General features: G+C 37.5%; 1 long non-coding RNA gene across 10 annotated transcripts; it reads left to right on the top strand.

The window, feature by feature from the left end:
• Positions 1 to 3,325: 3,325 nt before the first annotated feature.
• Positions 3,326 to 13,270, top strand: LOC145104739 (uncharacterized). 10 transcript variants are annotated; one of them, XR_013707157.1, is made up of 6 exons: positions 3,326 to 4,228; positions 4,357 to 4,436; positions 4,514 to 5,265; positions 5,447 to 5,583; positions 9,719 to 9,789; positions 12,945 to 13,270. It is a non-coding gene; the product is annotated as an uncharacterized LOC145104739 (long non-coding RNA). The 10 variants fall into 10 exon arrangements; XR_013707156.1 differs by lacking the exons at positions 9,719 to 9,789; positions 12,945 to 13,270 and adding exons at positions 6,528 to 8,471; positions 9,135 to 9,712; XR_013707158.1 differs by lacking the exon at positions 9,719 to 9,789 and having other exon boundaries at positions 12,945 to 13,268.
• The last annotated feature ends 5,038 nt before the right edge of the window (positions 13,271 to 18,308 follow it).

Below are 18,308 nucleotides of genomic sequence, written 5' to 3'. Positions count from 1 at the left end.
CTTTTCCATGTCTTAATCCATAAAGTCACTGACTTGGTGACTTAACTTAGCCCAAACAAGCCCAAACTTCCAAAATGATAATCTACTTCCATGAAAGTGATCTTATCTCTTGCATGAGTCCATTAAGACCATCAAGGTGGCAACTTTCTGCCTTAGGGACTCATATAAAACTGAGAAAGACAATTCTAAGTCTAACAAAACGAGTTGGGTCAAAATGGTCCAATCTTGGGACCAAAAAGGTCAAAAAACTCCATCATAGAAGATCTAAGCATTTAAGATTCAAGACTTTATACCTCAATAAAGTCTGGAATGAAGCAATAAACCCAGATCTATATCTCCTCCTTCAGTCCACCACCTTCCTTCTCACTTCTTTTTTCCTCTTCCAAGCTTAAAACCACCAATATGAGCTTCCCAAGGTCAAGATCTCACAAGAATGAAGGGATGAGGCGTTCTAGGGTTTTTCTGAGGTTTGGGGACGGATAAAGAGGCTAGGGTTTGAGCCATTATGTTCTTTATATAGTGGCATGCCCTAAATTTAGGGTTTTTGGACTCTGGACGTACGCTGGGCGTACCTCCTGTACACGCGTACACTTCATGCATGCATGAGACTGTCTTGTCACAAAACCCCATTAGGGACTAAAATTGACAATAACTTCACAGTGCTATAACTCATTCATCCTAAGTCCGTTTCCGACGAACCTTATATCCACGAAAAGGTGGCGAGAAGCCCTATGCTTCCAGCGACACACCCCGACCCAAAATCTCTCGAATAAAAACTCAAAACCCATAAAAGACTGGAACGCCCCTAGCCTTGGCCCCTGAAATCCATAAACGGATACTTTCAGAACAGGGTGTTACATATATATATGGAAATAATTTAATATCTATCTTTATTTAATTAAATAATTTAGTTTTTTAGTAAATTCTTATTAATACATTCTAGCACACAATAGATGTGAGAAACATTTAAAAGCTATCTCTCTCTCTCTCTCTCTCTCTATATATATATATATATATATATATATATATATATATATATATATATAGGTCAGGATCCGATAGGAATCCAAAAATTGATAGGAACCACGAGAACTATTCTCCACAAATCATTTCGTCAATGACACAAACGTCAAACTCATTTAATTGGTCGTGACGCGTTCGCACGCGGCACTTGTGCATGGAACGTAATACGGACTCGATGGGATAATCATGTGCGTCATTTAAATGGGTTTTTTCCTTTCTTTTTCATTTATTTTGGTTTTTTTTTATTTTTTCGTTAAAAAAGCAATTTTTTAAAATAGATATATGCTCGGTTTTAACGTCTTAATTTTTTTCTTTTTTTTTATTCTTTTCATTCTTTTAAAAGATTTTTTTCTTTTTTTTTCGTTTTTTTTGTTTTTATATTTTTAAATATCTTTATTATATACTTGAAGATAGAAGGGGTTTTTCTTTATTTTGGGTTTTATTTTTTGCTTTTTTTTTGTTTTTTTTAAAAATTTTTAAACTAAATATCGGTTTGAGTTTTTAATATTAACAACTTACTATTTTTGTTTCCCTCAAAATTATGTTTTTGCTCCCGTATATTGAAGTTTAACTTAAGACGAGAGCAATTTTGGTATAATGGAATAGGGAAAGAATGGAATGATTCGAATAAAAGAATGTTGTATCTTCCTGTGTTTTGTTTGATTGAATGGAATAGAACATGGAATCTGATTGTTCCATATGTTTTTTTTTCATTTCTTAGCCAACTAGGTGTAAGACCCGTATAGTACACGAGTTTATTAAAAATATAAATTTAATATAAATTTTTAAACATTACGTATTTTTTAAAGTAATACTTTTACATAAATAAAAATGATATAATCATGAGTAAAGTAAGTAATTCAATATATACTAATAAAAAATATTAACATACTTTAAAAAATGATGTTGAAAATTTAGGTGTAAACATTAAATTTCTTTTATCTAAATATAATTTTATATGTTTATGTTTGTCTTTAGAGTTGTTTGAATCCATATTATATTTTTATCTTTAAAACAATAATAAATCCTAAAATAAAATTATGATGCAAATATGTTATGGAATTTTAAAAAGGGATATATACATTAAAGTCCCAATATTTTCATCGATTTGATAAGAAAGTCATAAACTTTATTTTTTTGACAGTAAAGTCCAAATTACCGGCAATTTTTGACACTTTTACCCTTTTTTCCCGGTTAGCCGGTAATTAGGACTTTTTTGTCAAAAAAATAAAGTTTAGGACTTTCTTGTTAAATCGTCAATTAGGACTTTACTGTCAAAAAAATAAATTATAGGATTTTCTTGTCAAATCGTTGAAAATATTGAGACTTTAGTGTATATATCATTTTTTTTGTTAGAAATTTAATGGTATGATACTCTTTAAGCGTAAGAGTTATTGAAACATTTTCTAGTCAGCTAGATCCTATTGAAATCCTTAACGTTTGCTTCTTGTTAAATAGTTTTTTTTAATCTCAACAAACCGACATTGAAAAAAATGGAGATAATCAAGAAAGAAAGAAAAAACCAGGGTTGTGTTAGCTTTTTGTAGTCCCAAAAATGGAGAAATAAGAAACCGAAAAAAATGAAATTGCCCTTCTTTCCCTTCTCAACATTTACACCCTTTTGACTAGGCATGTGTTGTTTGTGTTTGTATAATCTGTTCCCACTTTTTAGTTCAAGATTTGGCGGCAAAGCAAGAAGAAACTTTTACAAGGGTGATATATACACTAAAGTCCCAATATTTTCAACGATTTGACAAGAAAAACCTAAAGTTTATTTTTTTGACAGTAAAGTCCTAATTGACGATTTGACAAGAAAGTCCCAAACTTTATTTTTTTGACAAAAAAATCCTAATAACCGGCTAACCGGGAAAAAAGGGTAAAAGTGTCAAAAATTGCCGGTAATTTAGACTTTACTGTCAAAAAAATAAAGTTTAGGACTTTCTTGTCAAATCGATGAAAATATTAGGACTTTAGTGTATATATCCCTTTTAAAAATTCAATTATTAAAATGGAGACATTATAAATTTAAATGTGTAGCTATAAAAAATATTGTTAATCATTACACATTTTACATGACTTGAGTTTGTAAAATGTAAATTCACATTTTATTCATTGTTTCTATATGTATTACATATATAAAATATAAAATATATACTACTTAATTGTCATATAGCGTATAAAAAAGATAGATAAAATACTTAGTATTTTCTTAAATATATTTAGAAAAATATAAGGAATATCCCCTCTCTAATAAAAGAGTCCTCTCTACCACGTATCCTCCTGCAATCCATTTTTCATCAAACTGAAATTCCTCTTTTACCCTATCTTCCTTTCTTTTGTTGCCGCCAATCCCCTATCTTTCTTCGTTATTTCCTCTTTTCCACCGATTTCAATTTTCCATTTTAAAAATCAAATCACGCTCAAATTTTCTATAATGATGAAACCTAATCCCAATCTATCTTTTTCATTTTTCAAAACCATAATCGCATCAGGGACAAAATCGCAAGAAATCACACACATATATTCTTCCTCCCTCTATCTCTCTCACAGATGACGTTGTTGGGTTGTACTTCACCACTTTTTGGTTAACCCTAATATTGTTTGATAAGCATTCGTGACATTTCAATGTTATTGGGTTTCAATTTTGATTGTTCAAGATGTTCTTAATCTGGGTTTTGGTTACACTTTTATTTTTACTAGATTCGGAGAGAGTTGATGTTATCAATGATTCTGGAATCAATTGGTGACTGATTAGGTATCATCTCTTTACTTCTTCATTGTAATTAATGCATACGGTGATTTTCAGTGAGGTTAAATTTCTAACAAGTTCAATTTTTTACTTACTGATTGAGTTTTTTGTAATAACTTAGTGCAGGATGTTATAAGGTCCGACTAATCTCTTTCCCATTTTCATATAATGTCTTCAGTTTTATTATTTAAGATTTTAACGTGTTTTTTTTGTTTATAAGTACCTTAATCAAAATTTCGATCCGTAGGGAACTAATGAAATATTGACGGTCTCTCTTGTCATAAGGTTCTCATTTTCAAAGTTTGCCTTCCAAGTTACTTTTTCTTGCAGCTTCTCTTGGGTAGATTCTCTATATGATTGCAAAAGTCAACTGATTGCTCCTATTATTCAGGGTTCGTGAAGCGGTCTTCCAACAGATACATATAGTCGCAAATCAGTCTAAGTTTTAAACAAAATGTATAGAAATTTGCTTTTATTGAATCTTAACACTTTTCCTTGGATTATCAAAATTTTGTTTATTTGTTGAATTAAGAAAATGCTACAGTTTTTTCCCTTTTCTGATATTTTTTTTATTTCAATCCCAGTTTTAATTTGATTTTTCATTTGATACATTGATCGGTGTTGAGTGGAATTTTCCAGTCGTTACCTACACGAACTATTCAAGGTTACTTTCTGTACCAAGTACTCTTCTTTTTCTCTCTGTTTTATGGGATTTTAATTATGGCATTGGTGCTTCTGCAGCTGCTTTAGAAAAGCTTTTTAAAAGGCACAAGAAAGTATGCAGATAACAATGAATCAGTGGGTAGAAAGAAAGGTCTTAGAGGCTTTTAAACAAAAGTTTTAAGGATATAAGTTAAAGCTAGGTGTCTTCTTATTTTTTCTCTGTTTATTTGAACTTTAATTTCATTTTTTCCCTATTTTATGAGATATTGATCAGATCAAGACCTTAATCGAAGTCAAGTTCCATGGAAGTTCTATCATCTTTGGTTATTTTGAGTCTGAGTAATATGGACTTACGAGCAATCAGAAGGATATTTTTGTCTGGCCTTTCCACCATCCAAAAATCCACTCAATTTGAATGCCCCAAAGTTCTCTAGGAGTGTAAGAATCGAACATAAGAACTGTTGTTCATGTGTTTTCGTATTTCCATCCTCAGCAACAATTATCTTCCTTAAACAGCTCCTCATCCCCTCATCAAATAGAAAACTTCGACCCCCTCTGCCTTTCTCTCGAAATCAAATATAGCGTACCATAAAACAAGGAGTTTAATTTCTGTCTTTAAACCATGGTTTCTCCCTACTCGGCTGAAGTTTTCTTTGTAAGTAAAATCATAATGGCATAATATCGATGGAAACTAACCTATGAAACCTTTGATTTCAGATAAACTTCATTCTTGATCACCAAATCTTGAAGGCAAAATTTTACAGAGACAACAATGGCTTTCACCGTTTGTGCTTTTCAGCCATCATAACGTGTTCTTTCTATTGACAAAGGTAAGCTTATTCCCTACCTCCCTACTTACAGATGTTGGATGTTTGGTGGTCACATTACATGTAATTTTGAGAATTTGTAGTTCAAAGAAGAGTTGATTCGTTGTTGGATAAACAAGGGGTTCTTTCTAAGTCGGAACAATATGCCTTGTGGTTGCTAACCTTTAGTTTTGATAACATGTAGCCTAATGGGGACTTCAAGTTCGATCCTCCTGGTCAGTATGAAGATATAATGAAGAGGTTAAACCCTTTATACTACCAAAAAGAAACTATTCTCTTTTTTTCACAAGGAAATTAATTCCCATTGTTGACCGCGAGAAGGTAAAATCTCATCTCATGTGATATTTGTTTTCGATTTGACTTTTAACCAACAAAAATGTCCCATATTACTTTTGTTTCATGATAGGTCAATATTATGATATTTTTTTATTATTTAAATGCATAATTTTTTAATTCTTTATAAAATATCATAAGTTACGGTGTCTGCAACCCAAATGAGGTGAATTGATGATTATTCTAGGTAGTTTTGCTAATCGGTAGACTCACACTTAGCTTTGTTAATTATATAGCTGAATGCCATTAATAGTGCTTTTTATCTGCAAATGTGGAGTCCTAAATCTAATTGGGACATAGAGCTTCTTTGTGTACGATTTTGGAAAAGTGTAAATTACACAACCTTATTTATTTGATTGCATTTTCATATAAAAATGAGGTTCTGACGTGAATTTTATATATAATATAGCATAGGGAAATGATGATTATGTAAAAAGATGATGGACAAAGTAAGAAAAGACAGAAACTTGAAGTGAAATTATAATGATTTCTTTTTAGTTGACATATATTTATTTCTTTATTAAATGAAAGGTACATTTTATAGTTATACTTATCGTACCATACTTGATTGGTTATAGAGGATCATGATTAACATTTTAGTTTTACTGATGTTATATTTGTTGTAGATATATATGTTGTTAACAATCTTTATAAAAATTTATGTTTACAATGTACTTGCAAAATACATTGTTATTTTAGAATATATATTTAAATTACTTAACGTCATATGTTCTTTGATTTAATCATTTATTCCAAATTCATTGATTTTAATCATTCAATTAGTTTCGTAAGCCATAATTTCCCTTTTTTGACAAAACGAATGGTATCTTAGCCTATGTGCATGTGTCTATATGTTTGTCATTGGTTGTATGGTTGTTTGTCTGTAAAACAAACAAAAGTGTAACACCCCAAATTTCAATTGTTCAATGAAGGGTCAAAAGTGTAAATTTAGGAAAGGGACTCGACGAGTAGGTCCTCTTACTCGCCGAGTCGGAGCGGGATTCTATCGCGGTTTAAGTGGCCAACTCGCCGAGTCGGCGGCTTGGACTCGACGAGTTGGTGCTGATGAGAGAAAACCCTAATCCCGGGGGTTGTGCCCTATATAAAGCATATTATAACCCACCCTCAGCCTCTTTGCTACCCTTTTGAGATCCAGAAACCTTAATAGAGAGAATAGAGCTTTGGAGGAGAAAATCTTGGAAAGGGGCTTGAAGATCAAGAGGTTTGCTGCAAAGGAGTGGTGTAGATCCTGGATCTACTTCAGTTGGAGCTTATTTTGGAGGTAATAATCTGTTGCTTGGGCTCTTTTGCATCTAGATCTATTATCATTTGAGGTTTGGGGCATTTTTGGTATGATTGAGAGCTATTTCGAGTTAGAGGCTTAGATCTGAGGTTGCTACTTCAGATCTAGGCTTGTGATGGTCCAAAATGTCATAAAGCTTCTGTCTAAGAGTTGTTGGTAAAGCCCATTTGTCATAAACCCTAGCCCTAGAGTGTTTTGGGCTTATATCTCCTTGGTTTCACGTAAAGTTTGCAACTTTATGTGAGGGTTAGGCTGTAGAAGAGTGGATCTATGGATTGGAGCCCCTACATGGCTCGAAAAGCCTCTGTATGGATTGAGAACTGGAGAGACTCGGCGAGTCACATGGGTTTACTCGACGAGTTGTATGAACATGTGCATGGACTCGGCGAGTTGGAAGAACAACTCGGCGAGTCTGTTGAAGTTTGCCTTGGACTCGGCGAGTCTGTTCTTGGACTCGGCGAGTTAGGTCGCAGAACCGCTAACCTCTTCTGGTTAAGACGCAGATTAGTGAGTCGAGGGGTGACTCAGTGATTTGGACAGGATGGGACTCGGAGATCGTTGGACTCGACGAGTCTTGGGGTGACTCGGCGAGTTGAGTCGTGTTCTAAGAGTTTTCAGAGTATAAGGACTCGACGAGTCAACGGGTTGACTCGGCAAGTAGGGTCAGTCAAGAAGTTTGACTTTGGCTTTGACTTTGACTTTGACCTTCAAGGGTGTTATGGTAATTGGTTATTTATGTCAATGGTCCATTGATGACAATAGGTGTTGGAGTTTGGGGCAGTGCTTCGGGTGTGTGCTTCCGTGGTTCGGTTCTTCATTTCAGGTGAGTTATCCTCACTATATCAACAGGGTCTACGGCACCAAGGCCGGCCCTTTATCGGATGGAAATCCGGGTATTGTTTGTTATGTTATTGCCTTGCTAGATCTGCATCCTGGTATTTAGGATGGTGTTATGTTAGTGACCTGGTTAAGGTCGGTACCCGGAATATAGGGTAATGTTATGTTAGTGAACTGGTTAAGGTCGGTACCCGGAATATAGGGTAATGTTATGCTAGTGACCGGTTAGGTCGGAATCCTGGTTAGGATGATAATATGCTATGTGATCTGTTAGACTGTTTGTCTGGTTAAGGATCTGTTATGTGATTAATTGTTTTATGTGCACATGGTTGTTTGACGGTGTAACGCCCCATTTCTGGTATGTGATTTAAATAAAGTAATTTTCATTTTCTTAAGGGATACTCGACGAGTCTGTAGCCCAGCTCGTCGAGTAGAGACGGGATGTGCACGCATTTTAAGTTGGCTACTCGGCGAGTCCATATGAAAGGAGTCAACGAGTCTGCCTGTCTGGATGAAGCCCTAATTTCAAGGGTTTGTACCCTATATAAACGTCATTATAGCCTCCCACCCCAGCCTCCAGCACCTTTAGAGCATTTCCCCTGTAAACCCTAGCCCCCATTGTTGAGCTTGAGTGTCTTTGTGCTAGTTTGGAGGTTTTGGAAGAGAAAGAAAGAAGGAAGGATCCAAAGGAGAAGAAGAAGATCCAGAGTCTCTTGATCATCAGCCTCACATTCTGGTACTAAAGCTTGTACCTTGCTTGTTATTTCCATTTGATAGTCTTGTATGCTTAGATGTGCTTCTTTTTGGGACTTTTTGGATCCAAACTCGAGATTGGGACTCCTATAAGGAAATGGATCATAGATCTGAGTATATTTGAGCTGTAGGAGCTCAAAGTAGTTGCCTTTATGCACCCAAGGTCGAGTTCCAAACCCTAAGACCCCATTGTTAGCTTATTTTGATGTTCTAGCCTCATCTCTTCATGCATGCACGTAAAGTTGGAAACTTTACGTGTAAAACCAACCCTAAGAGCCTAGATCTATGATTTGGAAGCACTGAAATCGATTAGAATCGACTGTATGGTAATAGCATGCTTGGGACTCGGCGAGTTGTTCTTCAGGCTCGACGAGTGTTCATACAACTCGGCGAGTCGGATGAAGTTAGACTCGATGTATGTATCGAAGAAGAACTCGTCGAGTCTTCGCCAAACTCGACGAGTAGAAGCGAGTAGAGGACTAGAACGGATGAAAGGGACTCGGCGAGTTGGCGGCCCAACTCGGCGAGTCCGGTCAACTGGAGGTTGACTTTGACCAGGAAGTTGACTTTGACCGTGGGTAAAATAGTCATTTCACCCCCAGTTTAGTTATCAGTATTTGATTGAGTATATTTATGGGAATTGTAGCCGGGGAGATACCGGAGCAGTAGCAGACAGTTCCCGAGTAGCTTTTTTCCGCATCTAGCTTACGAGGTGAGTTTCCTTCCAGTAGGAACGGGTCTACGGCCACAATGCCGGCCCGTTTGGTTAGCAGTAGTTCCAGACCTCGGTCTGATGCAGTAGTTCAGTGTGCTTGATGTCTTTGTGATTCAAGCATGTTTTTGTGATATGAGTTCCGGACTTCGGTCCAATGCAGTATGCAGTATATGTGTTTATGCCAGTAGTTATGATTATGCTATGCTATGCTCAGTTAGTTCCGGACTTCAGTCCGATGCCGGGCGGGGCCCAAGCTAGTTCCGGACTTCGGTCCGATATTGGGCGGGGCCCGCTGTATTGGGGGGGCCAGGTTAGTTCCGGACTTCGTTCCGATGTCGGGCGGGGCCCGGTGAAGTGGGTGGGGCCCAAAGCTAGTTCCGGATTTCAGTCCGATGCCGGGTGGGGCCCGATGCAGTGGGCGGGGCCCAGTATTTGCTTACATGTCATTGTATGGTATGTGGTAGTTTGGGAAACTCACTAAGCTTTGTGCTTACAGTTTCAGTTTTTGGTTTCAGGTACTTCCGCAAGTAAGGGGAAGAGCTCGGGATGATGGCATGGCACACACCACAGCTTCAGTTTTATCCTGGTAGTTTTATTCAGATATTTCGATATGACTGATACAGTATTTGTTTTGACACAATTACTTGACTTTTGAGTTACTCATTCTATGGTTCTTAGTATGTATGACATTGGATGATGTGATTTTAGTAATATTAAAACAAAAATTTTTGGGTCGTATTTTGGGATGTTTCAAGTTGGTATCAAAGCCTTGGTTTGAGGGATTCAGGCACACTTTCGGGTATGACTGGACTCAAACTAAGGAAACGGTAAAAGATTTTTCAAAAGAAAAATGTTTTCGAAAGAAATTTTTGAAAAAGAAACTTAAAAAGAAAAAGAGTTTTGAGAAAAGGAAAAGGGTGTGGTGCATGCGATCAGCCGAGCTCAAGTAAATACTCCCAAATTACCCATACAAGTTTATGTTATGTATATCAGTTCCAGTTTCAGTAGAACAGCATGCTAGAATAGGAATAAGGATCTAGGAGGATGCCTTATGTGCCTGCTATATGTGTTTCAGCTTTACGAGAATTGCATGCCAGTATTGAGTAGACATCAGTAGGATAGCCTGTTTAGGTTATGCCTGATAGTATGAGCTTAGCATTGTATGCTAGTACAGTTTCTTATTATGAGGATAGAATTGCTTGAGTAGTCTCCTGTGTCTGACTGCTGCTTGCTTCGTGATTTATGGGACTCGGAGTGAATGGAATTAGCCATTAGGTGAATACGTCACGTCACATGTGAACAGGGTTGAATAATCTCAGAGTGCTAGATTTGGCCCTATTGCGCAGCTCTTGTTTGAGTCTAACCGTTGTAGGAACGAGTCTTTTACTCGAAGGATTATCTGAGCCTCGCCACATGTGATGGTATTCAGGTGATGGCTAATTGACATTACAAGGAGGCCTTCAGCAGCTGAGGACTGGATTGGGTGGAGTCAGAGATTTCCCTAGGGCAAGCCTAGGATGAGAGTGTTGGATTAGTGTCTAAGGCTATAACTATATTTGGTAAGTACTTGACCCGGTTATGCATGGTCCTTTTGGGTTGCCTTCACCATAGCAACTTGACAGGATGATTTGTTAAGAGAGAAGAAATATTATTAATATATTATGAGAATAATATATTTTTAAGGAATAATAATATTATTTAATTAATATAAGTCATATATTAATTGAGAATTAATTTGGTGACTTAAAGAGGTTAATTGAATAAAAGGGCATAAACTGTCAAATGTGTGATAGTTGTATTTTGGGCTATGTATCCTTATGGATATTAGGGTGAACGAAATTTAGGGGCTTGGGAACCTTAATTTCGTCCAAGCCTTGTATCTAGAAGGATCTTGGATTGCTTAGGGCCTAAGTCATTCAATTAGGGTTAAAGGAGAAACCCTAATAGCTCATAGTATAAATAGGACCCTTGGGGTGGAGAAATCGACACTCTTGCAAGCCAAGGAACCCTAGGGCCGATTTCTATCCCTCCTACCTCTCTCTCAAGATCATCTTCTTGCTAGTTGGTGTTTGTAAGCCATTAGAGGAGTGACAATTGTGACTCTAAGCTCCAAGAAGAAGAAGTATCAAGCAAGTAATTCAAGGTATTCTTTCAGATTTGATTTCATATGATTAGATTCAATATATTACATTAGATCTAGTTTTGCAAGTCTTGGATTCAATGCATGTTCAATTAGAGAAACCTAGATCCAAGCAATTAGGGTTTGCATATGCACATAGGAAAGTTCTTATGGCTCAAACCCATCAGTGGTATCAGAGCTTTGATTGATTTCTATTGAATTGATGCATTGGTTGATTGCTTGTTGCTTGAAAAATTCGATTTTGTGATTCTGACTGCTGTACTCGGCGAGTTCCACTGTGGACTCGGCGAGTCCATAGAGGTACTCGGCGAGTCCATAGAGGTACTCGGCGAGTTCGAACGTCAGAAGGAGGAAGTTTCGGGATTTCTTGCTGTTTTACTTGAGGATACTTGCCTTAACTGTTTTGGGTCATTAAAATCCGATTTTAATCATATATATGAGTATATTCTTGACCTAACAAAAGATAATTACCAATTAGTTGAATAATAATTTCCTTATATGATAATTGTTGATTATTTGAATTGAATTGGTAAATTGTTTTGCAAGTAACATTAAATAAGATCAAATTGAGATAATCTAATTAGATGATTTATATTATTTGCTATTTGATCCTTATGCTTTGAAAAAGTTCAAGACTTGTCCTCAAGCTTTGAAATTTTAAATTTTGTGATTAAAAGTTTAATTTGGATAATTTTAAATTTCAAATCCCTAGAATTTTACAAGTTTAAAATTCAACCCTATACTATTATATTATTACAAGCTTAATATATATATATATATATATATATATATATATATATATATATATATATATGTATGATTTACAATGCTAGTCTTACCGTTAGTAGGCCTCATTCACGAAGCCGGTCTATAAGGTGGGTATAAGGTTGCTGCCTATAAAATGGCGCTTAATGGGTGTACATTCACACCCACCGCTTGCTTGACTGGTGGAGGGTCGTTAGCCGAACGGGTAGGATAGGGCAAACCTCTTCTCATTAATAAGTATAATGAATCTTATAAAGTAACTAAACATGTTTTATAAAATTCCCAATCTTAGTTACTTTAGGAAAAGTGAATTGATGCAATCCCATGAAATTACACTTTGTACCCTCGCTAAGACATTAATGGAGCGCGTGTGGTTAACCGGCACATTAATTGGGTTCTAAGCAAAGGTGGCAAAGGGTGACTCATTGTTTGTTATAGTTTAATGGAGCGTGTGTGGTTAACCAGCACATTGAATAGGTAACTGTAACAGTGGGGGCACCTTGTGCATTTGCATGGTTATTCACACCCACTTTGTGATCCTCGGCATCCCAGTCACAAACGAGAGGGGCATATCGAGATTTAAACATGTCATTGAAAGGTTCAATGAATCTCATTGAAATCTAGGAATTCTCAATACATTTAAAACTTAAAGCTTATGTTTTTCATGGTGAAGAATTAGTGAATCGTCATTCACTTACCTCCAAATTATTTGCATGTTGGATTACGGCATCCCTTTTCTAATGTGTAAATAATGTTGTTGGGTCCTAGCCCTAATTTTCTTTTTGGGTGTTAATTAGGGACTTAATCTAATCAAACTTTGTTCTTTCTATTTGTAGATGTCTAACGCAAACAACACAGCTGCTAGCTCATTTCCTCTAATGAGCCTTTGTCAAAAAGTGACATTCGATGGAACGAACTTTAGCGAATGAATAAGATACATTCGCACAATCGCGCGTTACGAGGACAAAGAGTATGTTCTCGATGAGAAGCTCGAAAAGATCAATCCAGAAACTGCTACTCCTGAAGAAATGGCTGTCTTTGAGAACCATGAGCGTGATGCAACGAAGGTCCATTGCATCATGATAGCCACAATGAACTCAGAATTCCAAAAGTCCTATGAGGACATGTATCCTTATGAGATGCATCTAGACTTGATGGAGAGGTATCACCAAAGCGCGAGGCAAGAGCGCTATGAAATCATAACGAATATGATTACTGCTAAAATGGGAAGTGGAGAGTCTCTTACTGTGCACTTGCAAAAGATGCAAAGGTATGTTGATCGTCTTCGCAAGTTGAATGTCAACTTTGGGGAAGATTTGGCTATCGACATTGTTCTTCACTCCTTGCCCTCATGCTACAACCAATTTAGGATGACCTACCACATGAACAAGGAAGAGGTCACCCTAAGCAAACTCCAAGGGCTCCTAAGGACTGCTGAGAGCAACCTCAAGGACAAGTCTGTTGCACCAACTCCCAATCCACCCGTTGCTCCTGTTTTGGCTATTGGACAGGGAAGGGGCAAGAAGAGGAAGGCTTTTTCAAAGAACCACCACAAAGGAAAGTCCCAAAATGGTTCCTCTTCTAGTGGGACCAAGGTTGATCCTGCTAAGCCCAACCCAAACCCAAAGGAGGCAGAGTGCCACCATTGCCACAAAATAGGGCATTGGAAGAGAAGCTGCCCGGAATATCTGCAAGCCATCAAGGATGGGAAGATCAAGCCATCTTTCGCAGGTATTTACACAATTAAATCTAATGATTCATCTCATGCTATTTCTTGGGTTCTTGATACAGGGTGTGGTTACCACATTTGTTCTGATTTGCAGGGACTAGGAAGAAATAGGGATGTGGAGCTTGGAAGAATAAATCTGATCATGGGAAACAGAAGAACGTCACCTGTCACCAAGATTGGAGTGTATTCTTTAGAGCTTAGGAATGGTTTGAATTTAGAATTAAATAATTGTTGCTACTCGCCAGATATGGCAAGAAACATCATTTCTTTTCATGGTTTATTTAGACAAGGATTTAGATATTCGTTTAATAATGAGAATGGTTCGATTTATGCTTATCTAAATGGTGTTTTATATTTTGAAGCAATGCCTTGTAATGGAATTTATGAAACTGTTATGGTTGTAGATAACCTAGGAAATGATGTGTTGTGTATGGATTCTTCCAATGGTATGAATAAAGCATCCTTGTGGCATTGTCGTCTTGGACATGTCAACAAGAAGCGCATAGCCCAACTCCAAAAGGATGGAGTGTTGGAGTCGTTCGACCTTAGGGAAGATGACACGTGCGAATCTTGTTTACTTGGAAAGATGACCAAGTCACCCTTCACTGGAACTTGTGCGAGGGGTGAGGGTTTATTGGATCTCATACATACAGATGTATGTGGACCCTTTAGATTTACCACAAGGGATGCAAATCGCTTCTATGTGACTTTCACAGATGATTATAGCAGATATGGGTATATCTACTTAATCAAGCACAAGTCAGAAACCTTTGAAAAGTTCAAAGAGTTTAAACAAGAAGTGGAGAATCAATTGGGCAGGAAAATCAAGATGCTTCGATCTGATCGAGGTGGAGAGTACCTAAGTCTTGAATTCCACGACTACCTCAAGGAATGTGGAATAGTTTCACAATTGACGCCGCCTAGGACACCACAATTGAATGGTGTAGCTGAGAGGCGTAATCGAACCTTGCTAGACATGGTTCGTTCCATGATGAGTCGTGCTTCACTACCTATCTCATTCTGGGGATATGCCTTAGAGACTGCCGCCCATATCCTTAATTTAGTACCCACAAAGAAGGTTGCCAAAACACCTCACGAGATGTGGACAGGGAAAGCTCCCTCGTTGGCACATATCAAGGTTTGGGGCTGTGAAGTTTTTGTAAGACGAGAAACTCACGACAAGCTCGAACCTCGTAGTGAGCGATGTATATTCATCGGCTACCCACAGAAATCCTTTGGATATCTCTTCTATAGACCGAGTGACAACGTTGTCTTCGTTGCGAGGAGAGGGGTTTTCCGAGAGCGAGAACTCATAAGCCAAGGAGACAGTGGGAGGCAAGTCGATCTTGAAGAGATTCAAGAATCTAGCGATGAAGGAACCTATAACACTGGCGCTCAACCCGAGGAGGAAACTCCGGTTGAACCAATTGACGAGTCCTTACCTCTTAGACGTTCCGAAAGAGTTAGAGTTCATCCCCAGTTTTATGGTTTTCATATTACTACCGAAGGGGACACGTATATTAGTGATGGAACACTAATAAATCTAGATGAACCTAATAGCTATAAGGAAGCCATGGCAGGCCCAGAGTCTGTAAAATGGAAAGAGGCGATGGACAGCGAGATTCAGTCCATGTATGACAACCAAGTTTGGAATTTGGTTGACAATGTACCAGGTCGTAAGACGGTCGGGTGCAAGTGGATCTTCAAGAAGAAGACCGACGTGGATGGGAACGTGCACACTTATAAGGCGCGATTGGTTGCGAAGGGTTTCACTCAGACTCCTGGAGTTGACTACGACGAAACCTTCTCACCAGTTGCGAAGATAAAGTCTATTAGGGTGATGCTAGCCATTGCTGCATTTCATGATTATGAAATATGAAAAATGGATGTAAAAACCGCTTTCCTTAATGGGAAGTTGGCTGAGGATGTTTACATGGCTCAGCCAGAGGGTTTTGTCGATACAAAGCATCCCAATAGAGTGTGTAAGCTTGAGAAGTCCATTTATGGGCTTAAGCAAGCGTCTCGCAGATGGAATCTTTGCTTCGATGAGAAAGTCAAAGAGTTTGGATTTGTACGAAGTGAAGATGAATCATGTGTATATGTCAAGGCCAGTGGGAGTATAGTTAGCTTTATCGTTTTGTATGTCGATGACATACTGCTCATAGGAAACAACGTCCCGACTCTGCAGGAGGTTAAGTCCTGGCTCGGGAAGTGTTTCGCTATGAAGGACCTCGGAGAGGCTTCCTATATTTTAGGCATAAGGATAGTGAGAGAACGAAGTAAGAGACTAATAGGACTTAGTCAGAATACTTACTTGGATAAGGTACTAAAACGTTTTAGTATGGAAAACTCGAAAAAGGGAGAACTACCGATACAGAGTAATGCCAAATTGAGTAAGACTCAAAGCCCGAGTACAGAAGCCGAGATAGCTGAGATGAGCCGAATACCCTATGCTTCCGCAGTTGGCTTAATCATGTACGCTATGACATGTACTCGCCCTGATGTGGCCTTTGCTTTGAGCATGGTCAGTAGATATCAAGGGAACCCGGGCATAGCTCATTGGATTGCGGTCAAGAATATACTTAAGTACCTTCGGAGGACAAAGGAATGGTTTTTAGTCCTCGGAGGGAGCGATGACTTAAAGGTATGAGGGTATAGTGACGCTAGCTTTCAGACCGACAGGGACAACTACCATTTGCAGTCGGGCTGGGTCTTTACCCTTAATGGGGGAGCGGTGATTTGGAAAAGTTCCAAGCAAGAAACAGTAGCTGATTCAACGTGCGAATTAGAGTACATTGCAGCGAGCGAAGTGTCAAAAGAGGCAATATGGCTGAAGAACTTCATTGGTGATCTTGGAGTTGTGCCTACCATAAAGGAGCCTATGGAAATTTTCTATGATAATGAAGGAGCGGTTGCCTTGACCAAGGAACCGAGGGATCATGGTAGATCTCGACATATCGACAGAAAATATCATTTTATTAGACATCGAGTAGAAGAAGGACACCTCGTGGTAAAGAGGGTATCATCAGAGGATAACCCAGCAGATCCGCTTACGAAGGGACTTAGCAGGGTTAAGCATTTGCAGCACGCTAGGAGCATTGGGCTAAAGGACGATATTAGTTTAGATTAGATAGTTTGGAAACGTGTAATAGATAAATGTAATTGACATTTGATGATTAAATAAAGGAGTATTATTTATAAGTAAAGCTACTGTCTTATGTTAATTGTTTAACTATTGTTTCATTTTGCATGTTTTGACTTCATGAGTAATTAATTATTTGATAATAATTGAATTATTCGAATAGTCCACAGTCGTTCATATGTTGGAAGTAGATATGAATGAAGACTGTCATGAATTGGTGTGTAGATTGTCTAAAGTGTATTAGACATAGCAAAAGGTTTGCTACAACGTTCATGAGTGCTTATGAAATTGATTTGAGCATTGGAATAAACCCGCACTTGTTGGAATCACTTCATGGAATTTATCACGAGTGATCACAAGATGGTAATATCATATAGTCTTAAAACCTAGATATATGGTTTATTGTTTGTTAATTGTTTATGCATTGATAATACGCAAACGCATCAGTAACTTGATGTTATAAAACGTATTGTTGTGTGTAATTTGATTAGTGGATAATAAATGCATATAAGTCGAAGTTTATCTGTTCCTTTTATCCTAAGAGGGTAAAAGCGATATCAGGGCCCCTCGATGATTTGATTTGACTTATGTGCCGGGCCCGGTCAGAACTAAATTGATGTGTTCGATTAAGTTCTATGTCAAATGAATCTGAGATCGAGAAAACAAATTGCAGGACAATAAGTATGACCATGTTCCATGTAATTGTCCGCACGATATCTAGAACAGAGGATTATACGATCCCTTATCTGAAGGACAGGATACTGATAAGATCAGAGTTTGACAGCATCTTTGAGAGCTACGATTGCTAATCGGATTATATTTGCATATATAGTTACTAGACTTATCCAAGTGGGAGACTGTTGGATTAGTGTCTAAGGCTATAACTATATTTGGTAAGTACTTGACCCGGTTATGCATGGTCCTTTTGGGTTGCCTTCACCATAGCAACTTGACATGATGATTTGTTAAGAGAGAAGAAATATTATTAATATATTATGAGAATAATATATTTTTAAGGAATAATAATATTATTTAATTAATATAAATCATATATTAATTGAGAATTAATTTGGTGACTTAAAGAGGTTAATTGAATAAAAGGGCATAAACTGTCAAATGTGTGATAGTTGTATTTTGGGCTATGTATCCTTATGGATATTAGGGTGAACGAAATTTAGGGGCTTGGGAACCTTAATTTTGTCCAAGCCTTGTATCTAGAAGGATCTTGGATTGCTTAGGGCCTAAGTCATTCAATTAGGGTTAAAGGAGAAACCCTAATAGCTCAAAGTATAAATAGGACCCTTGGGGTGGAGAAATCGACACTCTTGC

This window comes from Lactuca virosa, chromosome 4 (assembly GCF_052849685.1).
Source record: "Lactuca virosa cultivar CGN04683 chromosome 4, Lactuca_virosa_CGN04683_v6, whole genome shotgun sequence".
In the NCBI taxonomy this organism is placed as follows: Eukaryota; Viridiplantae; Streptophyta; class Magnoliopsida; order Asterales; family Asteraceae; genus Lactuca; species Lactuca virosa.
Note: the sequence above shows the minus strand (reverse complement) of the source record. Positions and strands in the feature narration are given on the sequence as shown.